This window comes from Lichenostomus cassidix, chromosome Z (genome assembly GCF_008360975.1).
Source record: "Lichenostomus cassidix isolate B80296 chromosome Z, HeHo_3.0, whole genome shotgun sequence".
NCBI lineage: Eukaryota > Metazoa > Chordata > Aves > Passeriformes > Meliphagidae > Lichenostomus > Lichenostomus cassidix.
This window is the reverse complement of record NC_139511.1, coordinates 63,839,079-63,857,737: the sequence shown is the minus strand read 5'-3', so window position 1 is coordinate 63,857,737 and position 18,659 is coordinate 63,839,079. Positions and strand designations below refer to the sequence as shown.

Below are 18,659 nucleotides of genomic sequence, written 5' to 3'. Positions count from 1 at the left end.
CCTCCTTAGGCAATGTAGACTATTGCTTTAGTATCTTGATTAATAAAACATTCTTAATATCTTGCCTGCTACAACTTAATCCAAGTACTTCTTTTGCAGACTAAAAGCAATCAAACAACAGACTGCCCCTGTCTCTGCAGAGCTGAGAGACACTACTTTGAACATTTCAAATATATCTTCTCTTATTTACATATAGCAGTCTTGATTAATTTTCTCATATGCCACATTCTCCAGATCTCCAAATCTTCTTACTCTGTTGCAGAATCCCCATCTATTGTTTTTGAAGCACTGTGCCTTTGAAATATAAAATATTTTAGCTGAGGCCTTGAAAATATTGAGGAGAATATGAGAATCATTTTGCACAACTCAAACCACACTCCCATTTGTGAATCCTGTCATGGTATTTACTTTTTTGCACAGCAGGATAACATTATTGGCTCCTGTTCTGTTGTAGTGTTATACCTGTTTATACTCATTTATACCTGTTAATATCTGATTATTAAAATTATTAGAGAGGTCCCTCTGCCCAAATTAAAGTGCCAATTAGACCATATTCTGAAGTCAATAGTACAGATTTTATTTAACAGTAAGTGTGTGTGAGAGAGAGAGAGTTGGGGGGGGGGGGGGGAAGAAGGAGGAAAAAAAGAAAGTAACAGAGAAAGAGATTAAGTAGAAAAAAGTATCACCACTCCATAGATTCCAACGACGTCCCATTGGTCCTCTTCTGGTCTTCTCAGTGGTTGCAGTCTTTTTGAGGTGGTGGTTGAGACTGTATCCATCAAGTGGTGGAGGGAAAGAGCCCACAAACACCAGGTCCATGGCTTTTATATCATGCTGGCTACATGGAAACACCCCCTGTACCTCCCCTGGATGATGTAATACTGGATCATGGGACACTTCCTGAGTCTTTGACATCTTCTGAAATGTTGCAGCTGTCTCTTACCATTGTAGTGGAATCAATCATGGCCCATTATAGCTCATCAGCCAGGATAAATAACTTCATCCTACTCGTGAATGTCCTGGTACATTGGAGGGGAGATTTCACAGCTGAGTCACTATGCAAGGGAGGACATCGGCATGGCAAGAACTTATGTCCCCTCTCAGGATTTGCCTTTTATCAGCCTCTTGCCTTATCTGGAACCCAGCTTGTAGCCCGAGGTGTGCAAACCCTCCTGCACTCTGTGCATCACTAGCAAAGCACTCAGCCGATTTTGGAGCCATTAGCACCAAGAGTCCACTCTCCTACAGCACCTGCGTGGTTACTGCAGGTGCTTGAATGTTTGAGTCATTAATCATTAGCAATCCAGTCTCACAACACCAACTACCTTCCTGCCTCAGTCCCCTATTTGTGCAGTTGTGTATCTGTGTTTCAGACCAGCACCTTAGTCTTATTTCTACTAAGCAAGTTTTTATTTATCAGAATCCATACAGCAATAATAATATAAAAATAGCTTCTCTTCTTCAATAAATTGAAGTCCCTCTCCTTTCACTGCTGTCTAGTATAATATTGGTATAATGCAGTTCATGTCACTAATGATATTTAGATTAGTTGCCACACCCAGGAGTTAGTGGTGTGCAGCTGGTTTCAATCTGCCCTTTTGCTCTGAATGTGACCCACTCATAACCACTTGTAAATGGCTTTCCAAGGACTGGCCATCCTGCACAATAATTGCATATACACTATGGGTTTATAGCTAATTTATGAAAATTTCATTAAATTGTCTTGAAAGCCTGGCCACAGTGCAGACATACATCACTACTGCTCTTCTGTCCTTGCATCGTTACCTTCTTTAGAAGGAAACCAGCACTTTTGAGAATATTTCATTTTGGTAGGAACTTGTGTTGCTGTTACTTATCTCCATGCTATATGTAATGTATTTACTTCAGTGTCTCATAGCAGTTTATAATCAAGAGATAAACACAGAGAGGGTACAGCTAAAAAAATCTGTTAAAAATCTGCACAGAAGATACTAATTGCTAACAAGCTACAGAATCTGCTGACCAAATCTTCTGCTGTCTAAACAAAAGATTTTGCCTCTCTTTTCCCCTGTCTCTTTTAGATTTTGGGGTCAGGACAGTTTCACACAAGGTAGGACAGGGCAGGTGTTGTGCCTACTTTCTTCTGCTGCAGGTCCAGCCCCTTATGGTGACATGTAAAATCTCTAAAATATCTACAGCAAGGTGTGTATAAACATTTATCAATGCATTCACTTTATAAATTAATTTATACTTGCAAAAGCTTACATATTGCTTGATAAGAGGTATCAACAATAAAGTTTAAATATGAATAGAAAAAAAAAATAATAAAAAGCAGTTACACAACTACCAGTTAACATGACTGATGAAACTCCAACCAGATTACTGTATTAATTGGTCAGTCTTTGGATTTTTTGCTGTGTTGGAAGACACAGATAATGTTGCCTACTAAAATGGAAAACCAGAACAAAAACTCAACTTTACAGGAACATGTATAGGGGCACTAAGAAGAGTTTACACTGAGTTTTCCCCAAAGGAGAAAATCCATTGGTTAAATAATAGATATGATGAAATTTCTGAAACAAACCCAAATTACTCAGTGTGACAAGGGCAGATTACACTCACCCAAAGGTCTCCCCTAAGAATGGTGCAGCAGAAAACATGGCTCCTGTTTGGAAAAAACTGAGCTCCAGAAGGCAACTCGCAGGTCACCTACACCTCACATAGCAGAGTGGATTTACAAGTTCAGGATGTCTCCTAACCTATCAACCTATCATGAGTTCTTGTAGCCAACAAGAACTCATCAGGGTCACTCTTCAACACCTTTGCAGCAAAGATCCAGCACAGCTGTTCAGGTGAACACAATCTTTCCCATTTAAGTCCAGGTGGCAAGTTGTGTTACATCTGACAGTAATGGCATCTCAAGGAACAAGCTCTTCGTGATGCCTGTTTGCACTGGGGCCACTTCAAACAGATCCAGTATGGGCTTAGTGCATTGTTCTGAGAAGCCACGAACAAAAAGCAGCCTTGTGAAAACATATCTCCTTTTCTAGTGGTAAAATGGGCCATTTTCCTCTGCGTTTCTTGTTTTGTTTCCTGGTGTTCAGTAGGGTTTGTCATTCTTTTACTTCTGGTGGCTGGAAGATGGAGCACTAGCCATCCTTTTCCTTTTAAGGGTTTGGAGAAGGACAGCCCTTCAGCCTGTGACATGTCTCTCAACAACTCTAGAGACCTCCTGCTTTGCCAGAGTCCAGCTTGGCCACAACTACTTGGGTGACATTTCTGATCACATCTCTGGCCATGTTTTCAGCCACACTTAATAATTCCTGAGCTCCTTTTGAAAAATGATATGGCTTTTGAAAAGAGGCTGTAGAATACAGCTTCTACTCCACTTGGGATGTTTAATAATTCATGAACAAGGAGGAGCCTTTTTAATTACTTTATTACTCCCTTTACTACTTATTCTTTTCTATATGGTGGCTTTTTAAAAATACTAGAATCTTCCAGACTAACAGATAAAAATTCACAACAGGCTTTCCACTGTGAAATAAGACGCACTTGCTTTCATTTGTATTTATTTCAGTGCTTCCTCTATCAGTACCAGGTTGGTTTAGTGGCACATAATACAGTTTTTACTGTGTTGCTGCAATGAGCTCACTGCTATTACCATTTTCCAGAACATGGCATAAGAAAAGGACTTATAAATCTCAAACCAGCTGGTACTAAACAAGGTTTTGTGTGGACGTAGATGCAGATAAAAACCTTCCAGGCATGTCAAAGAAAAAGGAAACTGTCACTAGCAACCCCAGGAGAGGTTTCCAAAAAATTTGCTAGCTTCCTAGCTGTACAAAAAATACAAGAATTTTCATCTGCTTTAAGCTTTGTTTTCCTGATTGTAGGACTGAAGACCATGTCCATGGCAGGTCAACTGTTAAAGCTTTGTTGTTGGAACTAGTAAGTGTTTATACATTCCAGCAATATGCATATGGATGATTAATGGACTTGCCACAAAGAATAATGCCATGTCTTACCCAGCAGCATTATTAATATTATTCCAGCTGTCTGGGTATTGTATTTCTGCTAACCTCACCTCCCACTGGCCTGACAGCTTCCAGAGGCTTTGAGTAGCTGTTTGGTAAAGTTCAGACTGGTGTTTTGTGGGGATATTTTGGTACAAGCTTTGTTGGGGAGCATGATGTAAAAACCACAGTTTACCATGCTTCTTTTTCTCCCAGTCTGGCTCCAACTGCTAAAAATTATGGAGTTGAGAGACTTTTATCCAGCTGTTAAATTTCTAGGGCAAGCAATACCACTTTACAAACAGCTGTTTCTTTCCTCATCTTTTTACTGCTTAAAGCTTTTTAATTTTGCCTTCAGTAGTGTTGACTTTTTAAAGCTCATTGGAATAGAATGTCCCTTGGTACCTTGGTGACTGCAGTCTATTAAGCAGAATGTCTGACCCTTTCTTACAGTTTCAACCAATACCTGTGAACATCTGTTCATAACCACTGTAAAATCTTTCTTTTGTCCTAAACATCCTCATGGTCTTCCTTTCTGAGTGGAGGTATATTTACTCTAATTTTACACCAATTACCAGACATGGTTTTCCAATTCCTTGCACAGCTTGGATGTTTCACACACCGGTCTGACTCTGACAGTAATGAAGAAACTGGGATTATAGATCTTTATTATAAACTCCAGTAACACATCAATGTAGCAAATGGTAACTGTGTGCTGTAAAACATCCCTATGTCTTGGTTTTGAGAACCCTGTTAAAGCAATCTGTGACAGAGGCATCTACTTCATTACTAGTAACAAAGACATGAAAATTATTTTAATTTAACAGCTTGTGTGAAGGCTGATTTAAGAACATCCATTCCCTGCTTGGTCTGTAATTACTGAGGCAGGAAAAATGGTTTTAAAAGCTTCAGCTGCTTGAGAACCCATTCTGCCTTTCAGACACACAGTCCAGGCAAACTTGGATAATATGTTCACCACCATTAAAATGAACTTAATGCTGTTATTATTGTGCTTAGAATAGGCCACAAATACCTGTTACTTCTAAAGGACTTTTCACCGCCTTATGTACATTGTAAGTCTTGGTTTACATGACATGAGGCCACGTGTTTTCTGTTCAGGTCAACAGTATTTCTTGTTTCAGAAAATGGCCTTAAATTCTCAAAGCTGCCCAGCTCCCCGGGAGAGCAGAAAATGTCTTTTAACAGATGCTGCAGTCTATTAATGTGCTGCTACTACATGTACACAGAAAAACAGAGGCAACACTAGGCAACATTTAAGTCATGTTCAATGAAACTTTATTTATTAAATGATCACTGGGGTGATGGTGACCTGCCTTACATTGTCACCATTTCCTTCCTTTCAAAGCTTGTTTTTTTAGCTGTTTTATTTTTCTTTTTAATCCTGTGGTTCTAAGCAGGAGTAAAAACAATTCACAGAATAATTGTGTCTTTTGTGTATTCAGCCAGGATTGTGTGTTCAGGAAGTGCTATGAACTCCACATCAACAAAGGATGAGAGAATACATGGAGCATAATCCCTGTCATGGTGTTACAAGTAACTAATCACAACTGAGACATAGACAAGAGTTGCCTCTACCGCCCTCACACAAACTTTTGTTTTCATAATCCCAGCCCAACCATCTTCTCTTCAATGCACATGGTCTTTTTAGGAAAACATTTTGGGATGTAGATGTCCCTAAAACATGTTCCCGTGAAGTTATTTTTTCCTTCTGGCATTCAACTTTCATGAACAGTATTACCTACATTTTGTAGAACAGGACAAAAGTTCAGGGCAGCCCCACGAGGTGAACTGGTTGGTTTGAAGACAGGTGAAGAGAACCTCCTGGTCAGATTCACAGGTTGGGTGTGTTGTTTGGATGACCAGGAGCAGGGTGGTGGCAGCCCCCTGGACAGCTCCACAGGCTGATCCCTTTGCCCAAGGCATATCCAGATCTTTTCAGGGCCCCTCACTGCCCCTGATGTACTCCCACCCCATTCAACTGTACTTTTCTCTTATTTTCTTTCTACTCACATTAGATTTTCACTTCATTTCATTTCTCTTGCTAAACCTTTTTATGTACACACTTTATAAATAAAACCCTTGTATACTATAAAGTATAGATATGTATAAATACACATTTATACACTTCATACACTTTCGCCAGTGTCTTTGTCAACATAGAAAAATGCACATAGGTGGGTGTGTAGATGTATGATGGCCTTTGACATTCTTCTGTGGCAATGAAAAAGACAATATTTTTAGCAAGTACAGAGAGTTCAGAGATCACATGGGGTATGGCCGTGACCATGACAAAATGGTGACTCCTGTGGACTAAGAGAGGACTACTGAAGCCTCATGGATCAGATACATTTCTGGGCTAAGGAGGTCACATACCTGGAATAGGGGGAAGGGCTTCTAGTGATAATGGTCAACAGACTTTTGGGGGTCAGAGGAATGGCATCTGCACCACCTGATACCAAAATTGTTCTTTAACTAAGACCAATGACATCTCCCTTGGCTGTAGCCTTTTCTTATCTTCCCCCCACTTTTTAAAACCACAGTAGAAATCTACATTGCTGCCACTCAAAAAAGGAGTGAAGGTGCTAGACATAAAATAACTAGGAAACAATATACAATAATAACAATTAGAGTGAGAACTTACATACAAATACTATTTTAACACACAATAGTAATAATGACAGGGAGTTTGGGGTAATTTGGCATTACTGAGGCTAAGCAGGCATGTGATGATTAGGATACAGAGATGATACAAGACACGTGAGGTAGGTCTTTTCCTGAAGAGAAGATTAGAAGATATACCTTGAGTGACAAATAGACAAGAAACTATTTTTTGTCTTCCTCACGTTAAAACAATAATGGGATATGACCATACCCAATTATCTTATCTAGACAGAAATATTTTATATTGCTATGTAAAACAAAGGGGCCACATGAAGATCCTAATTTCAGATGCCCAGACCTTACCACTGAACTTGGTAGTTTAGTAATTTAGTTAAACAAGGTAGTTTAGTTAACACTTCCATTTAAATAAGTAATTTATATAATGATGTTTTAAAAACTAATATTTTTTCTTAATTTAAAGTACATACCTTCTATTTGTTTTTTCCTGTTTTTATACTATATTCACAAAATCATGATCCACCTACCTTTGGTGGGCAGACTTTTCCCTATAATCACTGAAGTGAACTGTTCTTTATTTTCTCTTTGCATCATGAGTAAGTAAAAGGAATATTTTGAAAGAAAATTCTACTCCTTTTGGATTGGCTTTCTTGAACTCTCATGATTTCCCAGCTAATGTTCAGGGGTGAAGAAACAGCAACAGCAGCAATCCAATTTTTGGATGAGGCTGAGAGCAGATGTAGATTTGGCTACAAGTCATCTTTGTTTTTCCAAAGACCATCTCCTGTTTTGTCCAAGAAAGAAGGGTCACACCATCCAACAGCATCCAAAACATGCTATTCATCAAATAGATTATCTGTCATGAATGCTAAACCCACCATTTTAATAGCATGATTGCTCCTGATTGTTCTCACTCCAGTTAGAGGTCTGAAAGTTTTCAGAAATTATTGGTGCCAAGTTTATTGACTGCTTTTACGAACCAGTACATACTTGCTCACAGGGAATGTTATGTATCACATGTTCACCAGAAGTGGAAATGTGACAATTTAAAAGTACTGTTAATATGGAATGACTTTGCCCTGAGGGAACGATGAATGTGCAAAGAGAATTGCCATGCCAAAAACCTCGGGTTACCTCAGGTTGTAAGGGGTTTGAAATTCAGGAGATTAAAAAATTTCTCAAGACCAGGAAAACAAATGCTATCAGATGTAACAAATATGCTGAATGAGATCTTTTCAGAGCTCATGATCTGTCAATCTAGAGAGATCATAGTGATTATCTAACCTGTACACAAGGGCAATAGGACTCATCCTAAACGCAATCCTGAGCAGCAGAGATATTTTAATGCTTATTTTGAATATCCATTCCTTCTCATTTTTAATTCACTAACTCAGAATGGGGCAGGAAAAGAGACCAACTCTGCTTGCCTGGTCCCATGCTGTTGCTAGGTATGTGGTACATGCAGAGCCACAGCTGCACTTGGCAGGTACACACTGCAAGCAGGAGAATTGCCAGTGGAAGTAAAATTCTGGAAGTTATAAAGTTTTAGGGCTAAAAAGTGATTGCAGAAATAGTCAAGTGTATGAATGAAATTTTTTTAACAGGTTTTTAGAAGGATTAAAGTTCAAGTTAAATAGAACCATTACCAACCTGCATCTATCTATGTGGTAGATAGAGCAAGGACTCAGAGCAAGGTCACGACCTCTTCAGGAAATATAAAAGATAGGAAGGACCACGGTCAGAAGCCTTCCTTCTCTCATTATTTAGCTTGTATGCACACCCTTGATTTCATAATGTTTATTTAAATTCATCCACAACGATAACTTCAGGTGAGAGTGAGGACTGCAGAACAGGTACAGTTACAGCTCTACAGCTGACCAATGAATAAATTATATTAGAATAACACGGGCTGGCTCTTTGAAAGGGTTAAGATCAGTCTCAAATGAACTAAGTTTGGCCTAGGTGCCCATGTAGCCTGAGTAAGTACAGACTCATGTGAGAGGAGATTTCTAATTCAGAGCTAGGCTGAGGAGAAATATCATAGCAATTACAGATAAACAAGAGTGGAGACCAAACCAGGCATCTCCCCAAAACTGTAGGAGACCAGTCAGGAAAAGTTGAATGAGAAAGTCTTTGTAAATTAAGTTATTAGAGCATTAGATTAGTTCAATTTATAAGTACACCTAAAAAATTAGGCTGAGCTGTCCTTTGATCTTACCTTGTGAAACAACCCTACAACCTCTCAGAAAGGCAGCTGTACTGAAGTAATAAATGGTGCTGAAGCCACAGAAAACTAGGGTTTTCAGGGAGGAGTAGAACTTAGAAAGAAGGGTATTGCATAGCAACAGTTTGTGACAAAACTCTAAAAAATCCTGCCTGAAGGATAAAAAATGTATTGACATGTACATGCAGGTACATAAATATATAGAAAACTTAAAGTTTGTAAATCTGAGTGTCTGAAAATACCAGAATATTACTTTCAAACAAGACAAACCCAAGAGGTAGTAGGAACAAATAATTTCTAGTGTTCTGTGAGTCTGAAATTAACCTGTGTCGGGTTCTCAAGGAAAAAAACGCCTGGCAGAACAGAGGTTTCAACTCAAATCCTGATACCACTGAATGAAGTGGCTGAACTCCATTTGATTCACTGCAGTAAGGAATGTGTGGAAGTCAAAATTCCACAATCTCTAAATGAAGGCCAGAGCTTTCAAAAGCCCCCTTTGTTCCCAAGCACCCTGTTTCTGATAGCTGAGCTTCACTTGCTATGGGTGGGAATTGTAGCTGGAGCCATGAAGACTTGGCACATTAAAAAGGTATATTTTGCTGAGCAACAAAACCCAATGATAATACAATGGAAATAGCTCAAAAACTTTAAAGCCCTTCTGAAAAATAAAGGTGAAAATTCTGAGACTGAACTATCCTACTCACCTCAGTCCACTGTAAAACTTGCACTTTCAAAGCATCACATCTTTGACATCAAAATTTAGACCGGCAGATTTTCAGATCAATTTTAACAACACAAAAAATGCTAGCATTACCTATCAGTTTTTGCTCCTTGCTGGCTTTGTGCTAACTGCATTTCTCCAGATTTTGTTTCCCTTCACGGTCTGCACACTCCAAGCCATAGTGGGGATTTATGTTAATCCCTGTGCAGGACTTTAGCTAGGCTGTACTTTGTGACAGGAGGCTGAGGTGGTTTCACGCTGCAGACCCGCTGTGGATGCTCTGAGCTGCGAAACGCGCCCATGGTAAATGGCTGCTTTCCCCACACAGACGTTCGAGCTCTACTTGTTGCTAAACTTGCTTGCTGCCTGGGCAATCCATCTGTCTGCCTCGGGGGAGTGACTGGTGCAGCTCGACAACAGCAAGCCAACTCTCAGAAGAGAAGACTGATAGCTGCAGCACGGCGCTTCTGCAGCACAAACCTTGCGCTGCTAACGCGGACACAGAATGCACACTGCTGTCTCGCAGGCTGCTGCGCTCTCTAGAGGGAACTCATAGCAAGGGAAACTGTATTCATTCCCAGGATACTAATGAATTCCCAGGTGACTATTGGAATAGTGAAAATATTACAGCTGTTAATGGTACAGTGTTTCGATAGAATGCAGGAAAATTTGGCTGAAAAGATGCTCTTTGGATCAAAGCACATCGTTTTCTTTACTCCTTGGCAGCTCAGTTACCAGTCTTTCTCTCCCTTCTCTGTGAGATCCATTTCCCTCCAGCCTTTCACTGCCAGTCAATGCCAATACCAACACATTCTGAAGATAATAACACAAACCAGAATCTGATAACTACTGAATGTATCTGCAGATGCAGGAGAGGGTAACACAGGAAGAATAAAATAATAGCTAGGGAACATTAGACAGTGGAAGATATGACAGCAGTTATGGGAGTTCCAGGGGGATATTTTCATCAATGAAAAAGAAAAATAAGGTATATTCAGTGAACATAAATGATATAAAGCAGTAATATAATTAGATTAGTACTACCAAGTGGATTAAAAATGCTTCAAAATAATAAACACAGTCCAACTGTCACTTATAAAAACACATCCAGAAGGAGTGGCATCCCTATGTCCACAGCTTATTTTTGTATTTCAAAAGAGAGATCACTGACTCTCAAGTAAAAATGCTCTTTTTCTTTGTCAGAATGTGAGCCATATGATATTTAGCATATCATATTAAGCTGAACTGATTTTACCTTTTTTGTAAGTTTTTTATTTCTGCTAACAGAACTACAGTCTACTCTGTCCTTCATACAACAACACCAAACCCTTTATAGTAAGGTAAACATACAGTAGGAACAGATTTAACTGCAGTACTTACTTTTGCTTGGTAATGAAATGTATGTTGACCCATGCCAGCTCATGAATGCTTCCTGAACAAGAACTTGAAAATCCAGCATTTCCAAGAGTTTCACATATATTAAAAAAAGGGGAAAATCCAGAAAGAAAGAGGGGGGAAAGACTCAAAAGAAAGATAAACAAAGAAAAAGCCTGTAAGCTTTAGAGCTCTGACTGCAAAATATTCAGCCTGGCAGCTCTGGGAGAAATACAACTCTGTGTACTTGTACATGCTCACCCCATTAGAGGAGGAGTCAGTTTTGCAACACTTATGTTCCTTGCTTCAGGCAAAACAGTGATTCTCTTCAGTGCAAGCAATGTTTGGAGTGTGATGGCTGTAAAGGTAAGAGGTGTGCTCTGGAGTGTAGGAATGCAGCAGCAGAAAAAGAATAATTGGGAGCATCAGCTACATATGCTACAGGTTGTTGTGGTCCCTTTTGAATGCTTATTGCCTTTGATTTTTGTTTTCCAAGGGAAACCTAATACTCCTTTAACATAAACTGCATCCATAACAGTTTTTGTGTCCCAGTAGTCCATGTTTCATATTCTAGTATAGCAGATTTTCTTTTTGTTTTTAACAACAGAGTGAAAGGTGCTGGCTTTACATCAAAAAGCCGATTAAACAGAAGGGGAAAAGGGTTTTTTTTTTTGTAATTTTGAGAGCTATTTCCTGTGACTTGAAAAGCGTTTCAGATTATGAGATAAGACTGTGAATTTTACTAACACAAGTATTCAGCAATCATCCATCTCTAAACTAAAAACATTTTTACATATTCTTATTAATGCTTTCATTGAGTCACATTTTTATCTTCTCTGTATTCAAGCCAGTGAACTGAATATAAAATGAAATGTATGCACTTGTAGTGAAAATTCTTTTAAGGAAGAAGACTGAGCAAGAAGTCTTTCTCATAACGAAAGGAGATTTCAAGGGTGTGGATGCTAAGCTGTTACTACAGTCAAGTCTCTCCAATCAAGGTCAGAACTGTTCACATCTTGTGACTAAATGGACATTCTGCAGACTATTTGAAACAATCAGTAATCAGAGGAACAGTGTCTTGTCAAACATTCATGTTTCTGAACAAATATTTTCATGCAAGGAATATGTGGCTTGTGATCTATCCACACAGAAATTACAGAACTTCAGGTGTGGTCCCTCAGTTTGGTTTGGCTGTGCTAAGCACCAGCTGCTGCTCAGAGGATCAGTGTCAGTTTGCACCTTCACTTGCATTGCTCCCATCATGTGTGCTGTGTTATCCACTTGACTCCATGTTAAGGCAGATTAGGGAGCTCAGCTGGTACTGGAAGACAATTCCCTTTTTTTTTTTTCCTTATTTGTAAATTTCTGAACAGGCTCACTCTAATATCAAGCAAATGCTAAGGACGGCATGCTGGGGTACAGAATGTATAGCTGGCAGAAAAGACTCAGCTGATGGTATCCCCAAAATTTGTCACATGGCCATAGCATTCAGCCAGCTCTGAACAAATTCTACCAGTGACTCTCTGTGTTGAAAGGGATAAAATTGCTCCTGATAAATAGGGAATGTGTGCTTGAACAGATGCTGTCACTTCAAAAACAAGAAAAGGAACACGAGGTAGAATCTCACAGGTATTTAAGCAGTCATGTAGCAGGCCATGCTTGACTCTGCTAAACACAAGGAGATCAAAACAGGGAAGAGGGGATGCGAAAGCTAAGATTTGCCTAGGGAGGAAACTTCCAAAATGAAGGTGAACCAAAAAGTACTGTTCACACACCATCCCTATCTTAATTTCTGTAAGAGAAGTGTCTGCATGTACAGTTTTCCCCTAATCAAAACAGGCTTTATAGCCCTAGAGTTTGGATGATGGGGAAAAGAGAACAAAAAGTAAATCACTAACAGATTAGTAGTGAAAGATGAGGGGCGATAGTGAAGGACTATCACTGGGATCTGTAAAAATGATAACTTTAGACATTTATACCTGTGATATCCAGTTTATAGCCAGCTGACGTTAATGCAACCCTGGTAACTGTGGCAGCAGGCAGAGCAGTGTGAGATAGCTCTTAAATATTTCCCCATGATTTTGAGTTAGCTTTTTCTGCTTTTAATGAATACAGTGTGCCTGTGGCTACACTACGGGCAATATTTGAGCCAGTCAGGCAAGTCAATACAAGCACACTCAGCCTCTGGTGGAATACTGCCAAGACAACTCTCATCCTAGGAGCACTGGATTAAGGAGAATAGTTTAAGGTAGTAGTAAAATCTCATATGCACAGAAGACAGGTCACCTACATTCAAAAAAGATTGTTTCAAATTAGGACGGAAGAAAAGAAAGGTCACCAAGATGATGTAAAGGCTCTAAAGCCTATCTATTAAAAGGTGACTGACAGAACTTGGCTGGGTTAGTGTGGCAAAATAAAGGTTGAGGCAGAAAATGGAACAGGCACTTACTTGTCCCTATAAAGGTAATGTATGTCTATAAATACAAAAGAGAGTGAGCACTGGAGAAGTGCAATAGCAGGTTAGGCTAATGAACAATGTGGGAGCAAAAACAACAGGTAGAAACAGAACACACATAAAACCAGACAGTAAACTAAAAGGGTAATAACCACTGGAGTATGAAAAACTGAAGCAGACTTTCAGTAGGGTATAAAAAAGTATAGCTACTTCTGGAATAGAGCTTGGCCAGTCTCCGAGGAGATTATCAACTTGACTCATCCAATCTCATATAACTGGTGTATCCACTTTATAAATCTGGTTTAGGTCAGGATTTTAAGCTGCCCTATCATCAACAGACAAAGATTCCTCTGTGGCCGATCTAGAAGCATACTAGTCTCATTTCTAGAGGCGGATTCATTGAGAAGAGTTTGTAGGCTTAGAGTCTGTTAAAATAACCTACAAAATTCTAAAAAACAATCCTTAACACCAACAGATTATTTATGGAAAGCAAGATTCAGTAAATCAGAGCAAGGACCTAACTTTATTTGCAGTATAATGACATTTGTATCAGTACAACTGCACTAACCTCAGTGAAGTTACTCTCCATCAGATCTCCACCAGACTTCTGACATTTAGGCAGAACAGGAAGCACACAGAATTGGGAGAAAGGCAGGAAAGAAAATAAAAGTTGGAGGAACCAGTCAAAGGAATCAATAAGGTTTGAGGAAAGGGCTTTAAAGATGGGAAATATGTGAAAAGGAGCATGTCAGGTAGTGAGGCGCATGTACTTCAGAGGAGTACAGAGAGAAGACCATGGTCTGTTTTTCCCTTTCTCACAGCCCTTATCCATCAAAAACCCCCAGCCTTCCTTGGAGAGTCACTGTTTAGGGGTTGTGGCAGCTTGCCTCTGACATTCCTCACCCTCCCAGCAATTAAAGAAAAAGAAGGAAAAAAAAGGCAGCAGAGGAAATCAAACAGGGAAACAGGGCAACCCTCTGTTTAAATGTAGAAATACTATAAGAAACAAAAAAAAGAAGCCACAGAACTACAGAGAGAATTCTGTATTTTCTGCTGCTGTCTGCTTTCTCTAAAATGACCTCCTCTGAAAAAGCAGCTACCAAAACCATCTGATTTGTCTTTAGAGAAACACAAAATGTACTTTCAGGACATTTGTTATATAAGAGAAGACATGGCAGGTGCCATGGCTGCTCAATTTCTCCCACATGAGCAGCATCCCTCTAAAGCTCCCCCTCTCATCACATAGGAGCTCACCCGAGAGGTATAGCAAGGACCTCAGGACCAAGGTGTCCTTAGCACATGGTGATCATCATTTTGACCCAGCTGTAGCCAACACTATCTGAGAAAGGTCTAATAATGGCTGGCACCTGTGCAGCTGTGTTTTTGTTTACCCAGAAGTGCTCCTAAGGCCAGTAAGTCCAGGATATTTTGTGTATTCCATGTCATCAGAAATACAGCCCTATTCCTGGAGTTTTGGTCCTAGTCAAAAAGCACTGATGCTGGTTTATTTTCAAGTTCTGTTATTAACACATACCACATTTCCAGTCATTATATTTATGCATCTTCTCTACATATCCTTTGTGCCTCTCACACAAAAACACAACCACTGTCACAGCTGGGGCTGTATGACACTGCAACCCTTCCCCAGCCCTCCACAGCAATCTCCACTTAGGGTACTTTATTCTTAAGACTCCTGTTCTTGGGGTGTGCATTTGCTGCAGAAGTCCCTAGTGCTTTTACCCTCAGACATGCTGGTGATCTTTGCATTAAGACAGAGCAGATGCTCCCAGTGGGATCTCAGGCAGTGTGACCTCCATGTGCATGGAACACTCTGGCAAGCAGGCACAGCTCCAGAAGCCAAGCAGCCATGGCAAGCCTCAAGAACACAGGGTGTGACTGATGGTGGCAATGTGGAGGCTGAAAGGAACAAAGGAAAGGGAGACTGCTTGGTCCTGAAGGACCTGGCACTTTCTGGGTGAGCCTGCCATGCAAGTGTGGCATGTAGGACTTCTGCCATAAGTGAGTATACATCTTGTGTAAAAACTTGTCCACCAACTATTGAAAAAGTATTCCATCCACTACCACACATGCTCAAGCCTGCAGCCAGTGCAACCCCTGATCTGTGTTGGTTTAACAGAGAAAATGGGGCTCCTAGTAGGCAAGGACAATTCAAAGACCCAACTACCTGTAACTGTGCCGAAGAAAACTGAAAATTTTCTAAAGCCTGAATGAATTAATGGACAAATGAATTATGCAGATCTTCTAATTTTACATAAGCTGTCCTTGTATGTTTATTTTTGTTTTGAAATAAAATGAAATGATAAGCACATCTTCAGAATTTACAACAAGGAATACACCTGCCATCACTGAGAGCTGCTCTTCAGGAATCATCCATTTCTTAGGATGTCCAATACATACAAAATACTTTGATATGTTTTCTAGTACAGACTGCATATTAAATGTAACATTTGCTAATTCAGCCTTGCATCCCTTACCCTGCAAATGCCTGTAAATTCTTCTGTACAAGGCTGGCATGTTCAGCTGAGTTTCTGTGTTAATACAGATAATTCTTTTTTCTAGGTTGGGATCGTTGTACCATGTGACAAGCTTCTACTTTATTTAGCCATGCTGATCACTTGACAGCCTCCTAAAGGGATTCATGAAATGTTACTATTTCTTTTAATTGTGGATTTGTAATCAACCTAAAGCTTTCATGGATGCCTTCACTGAATGTCTCATTCTTTCGCAGTTGGCAGATAGTTTAATTATGGTTATTATCAAAACAAAATTGGAACATAGAGGAAGAAATGCAGATTGCATCTACTACCTGTATTTAAATTCATTATTTCTTATATTTCTGTGCCAAAAAGTCTCTCCGACCAATTTAATCATGCAGAGAAAGAGAAAAAACATAAACCCTATTTATTTTCTAGAAATATGTTTTCTTCTCGTGAGAACATTTACAAAATAACAGTAACATTCATCCTGACTGATTTTTTTTGATTAAATTCTAACCAAAACAATTTCTGTATCACAACAGCTTGATTGGTGTGAGATACACATACAGAAATACTGGGTTAACAACCTGAGATGTAACCAATAAACAGTTATGCCACACACACAAAGTGGTATTTATCCAATAACATGGGTTCTCTGTACTGGTAGTTAAATGACAGAGAAGCCAACCCTTTCCGAGCTTAAATGTTTTCCTCTCTCTGATCTCTAAGTGAAGTTACACTATCATAGAACAAGTCATTTCTTATTGGATATTTGTACTGTTACAGAAAGCTTATTTACATTTCTAAACCAGAATGCGTTTCCACAAAACCCTGCATCTAATTAACACAGTATGTGCAACACAATCTCACATTGTCTGAAAAGACAAATAGAAAAAGAGGTGGTTACAAAAACAGGCTTTCAAAGGATTTGTCTCCTAGTTATTTATATCTCAAATTGATTCATCTTTTAATATATTCTAGGAAATGGTCTCATCCACTTTTGTAGAGCAGATACAGCTTTTTAAAAGACACTAAACCCAAACAAAACCAAATTTCTAACTCACATGATTGCGTTATGAGCAATAGCTCTAAAAGCATATTTTATGTACTGCCTTATATTCTTACTTTTTATCCTCCTCAAGTGCAAAAACATTAGAACCCTGTTGAGTTTTTTGCTCCATAAATCAATCAGAAATTGTTGTAGATGAGGACACGTATGTGGAATCAATAAAGCATTGCATATGTAGGAGGCAGTACTATGCAATGATGATGATATTCCTTTTGACTCTAGTCAGATATAAACATCCAGAATGTACATGGCACACCACTCTACTGATGGCCACACATGGCAGTGCCTCTGAGTGATGCCTAACCATAAACCTGACTGCAGAAGAATGGCTGGCTACTCAATTATGAGATGTATCTCTATTAGAGGAAAACTCTTCTTTAAGAAATTTTTCCAGTAAGTGTATCAAATCCATTATGAAATAGAAATTAATACTCCTTTCTAAAAATACATATTTCTATCCAAAATCATGTTATATGATCAATAAGAATCATCCTGCTGTATGGGTTTACATGGCAAGTGTTTGCAAGTGAAGGCTACAGGGGTGGCTTCTGGGAGCAGTTGCCAGATTTCCTCATGTCCAAGAGAGACAAGGCCAGGCAGATCCAAGATGGACCCACTGCTGGCCAAGGCTGAGCCCACCAGTGACAGTGGCAGTGTCTCTGGGATAATGTATTTAGGAAGGTGGAAAAATTACTGCCCACCACAGCCTGAAGTGAGGAGTGAGAATGTGTGAGAGGAGCAGCTCTGCAGCACAAGGTCAGTGAAGGAGGAGGGGCAGGAGCTGCTCCAGCTGCCAGAGCTGAGATTCCCCTGCAGCTCGTGGTGCAGCCCTTGGTGGAGCAGCTGTGCCCCTGCAGCCCACGGAGGTCCATGGGGAGCAGAGATCCACCTGCAGCCCCTGGAGGAGCCCACAGCAGAGCAGGGGGTGTGCCTGAAGGAGGCTGTGACCCCAGAGGAAGCCCTGCTGGCAGGACCTGTGGCCTGTGGAGAGGAGCCCATACTGGAGCAGGTTTGCTGATAGGACTTGTGACCCCACAAGGGGCTGATGTTGGAGCAGCCTGTTCTGAGGGACTGCACCCCGTGGAAGGGACCCAGCTGGAAGAGCTCATTGAGAACTGCAGCCCCTGGGAAGGATTCATGTTGGAGAAGTTTGTGGAGGACTGTCTCGTGCGAGAGACCCGATGCTAGAGCAGGGGAAGAGTGTGAGGAGTCCTTCCCATGAGGAGGAAGGAGTGGGAGAGATGATGTGTGATGAACTGACCACAACATCCATTCCTCATCCCCCTGCTCGGCTGAGGGGAAGAGATAGAGTAATCAGGAGTGAAGCAGAGGCTGGGTTGATGAGCGGTGCTGGGGGAAAGAGGTTCAACATTTACTTTTATTTCTCTTTATTCTTCTCTCATTAGATTGCTAATAAACTAATTTTCCTAAAGTTGAGCCTGTTTTGCCCATGACAATAATCAGTGAGTGATCTCTCTCTAGCCTGGTCTTAACCCATGAGCCTTTCACCATATTTTGTTGTTCCTCTCCAGCTGAAGAGAAGACAGAGCAGCTTTGGTGAGCACCTGGCATCCAGCCAGGGTCAACCCACTACATGCTTTCTTACTTCATATTTGAATAATCACTGTACAGGAAAATGTTCTAGACGTGCTGTATTTAATTACCTATTGAATATTCTTTAGA

At 40.1% G+C, this 18,659-nt stretch overlaps 1 protein-coding gene across 6 annotated transcripts in view; it reads right to left on the bottom strand.

The window, feature by feature from the left end:
- PRLR (prolactin receptor) overlaps positions 1–18,659 on the bottom strand; it is a 151,959-nt gene that overhangs the window by 73,052 nt on the left and 60,248 nt on the right. Inside the window, exon 1 of one of the 6 annotated variants that reach the window (XM_085043470.1) lies at positions 10,961–15,855. The exons of 4 other annotated variants lie outside the window; for them this stretch is intronic. The gene's annotated coding sequence lies outside the window, so the exon portion shown is untranslated. Of the gene's footprint in view, positions 1–686; positions 802–10,960; positions 15,856–18,659 lie in introns of those variants that run through there. One more of the 6 variants, XM_085043472.1, reaches the window with a different exon arrangement.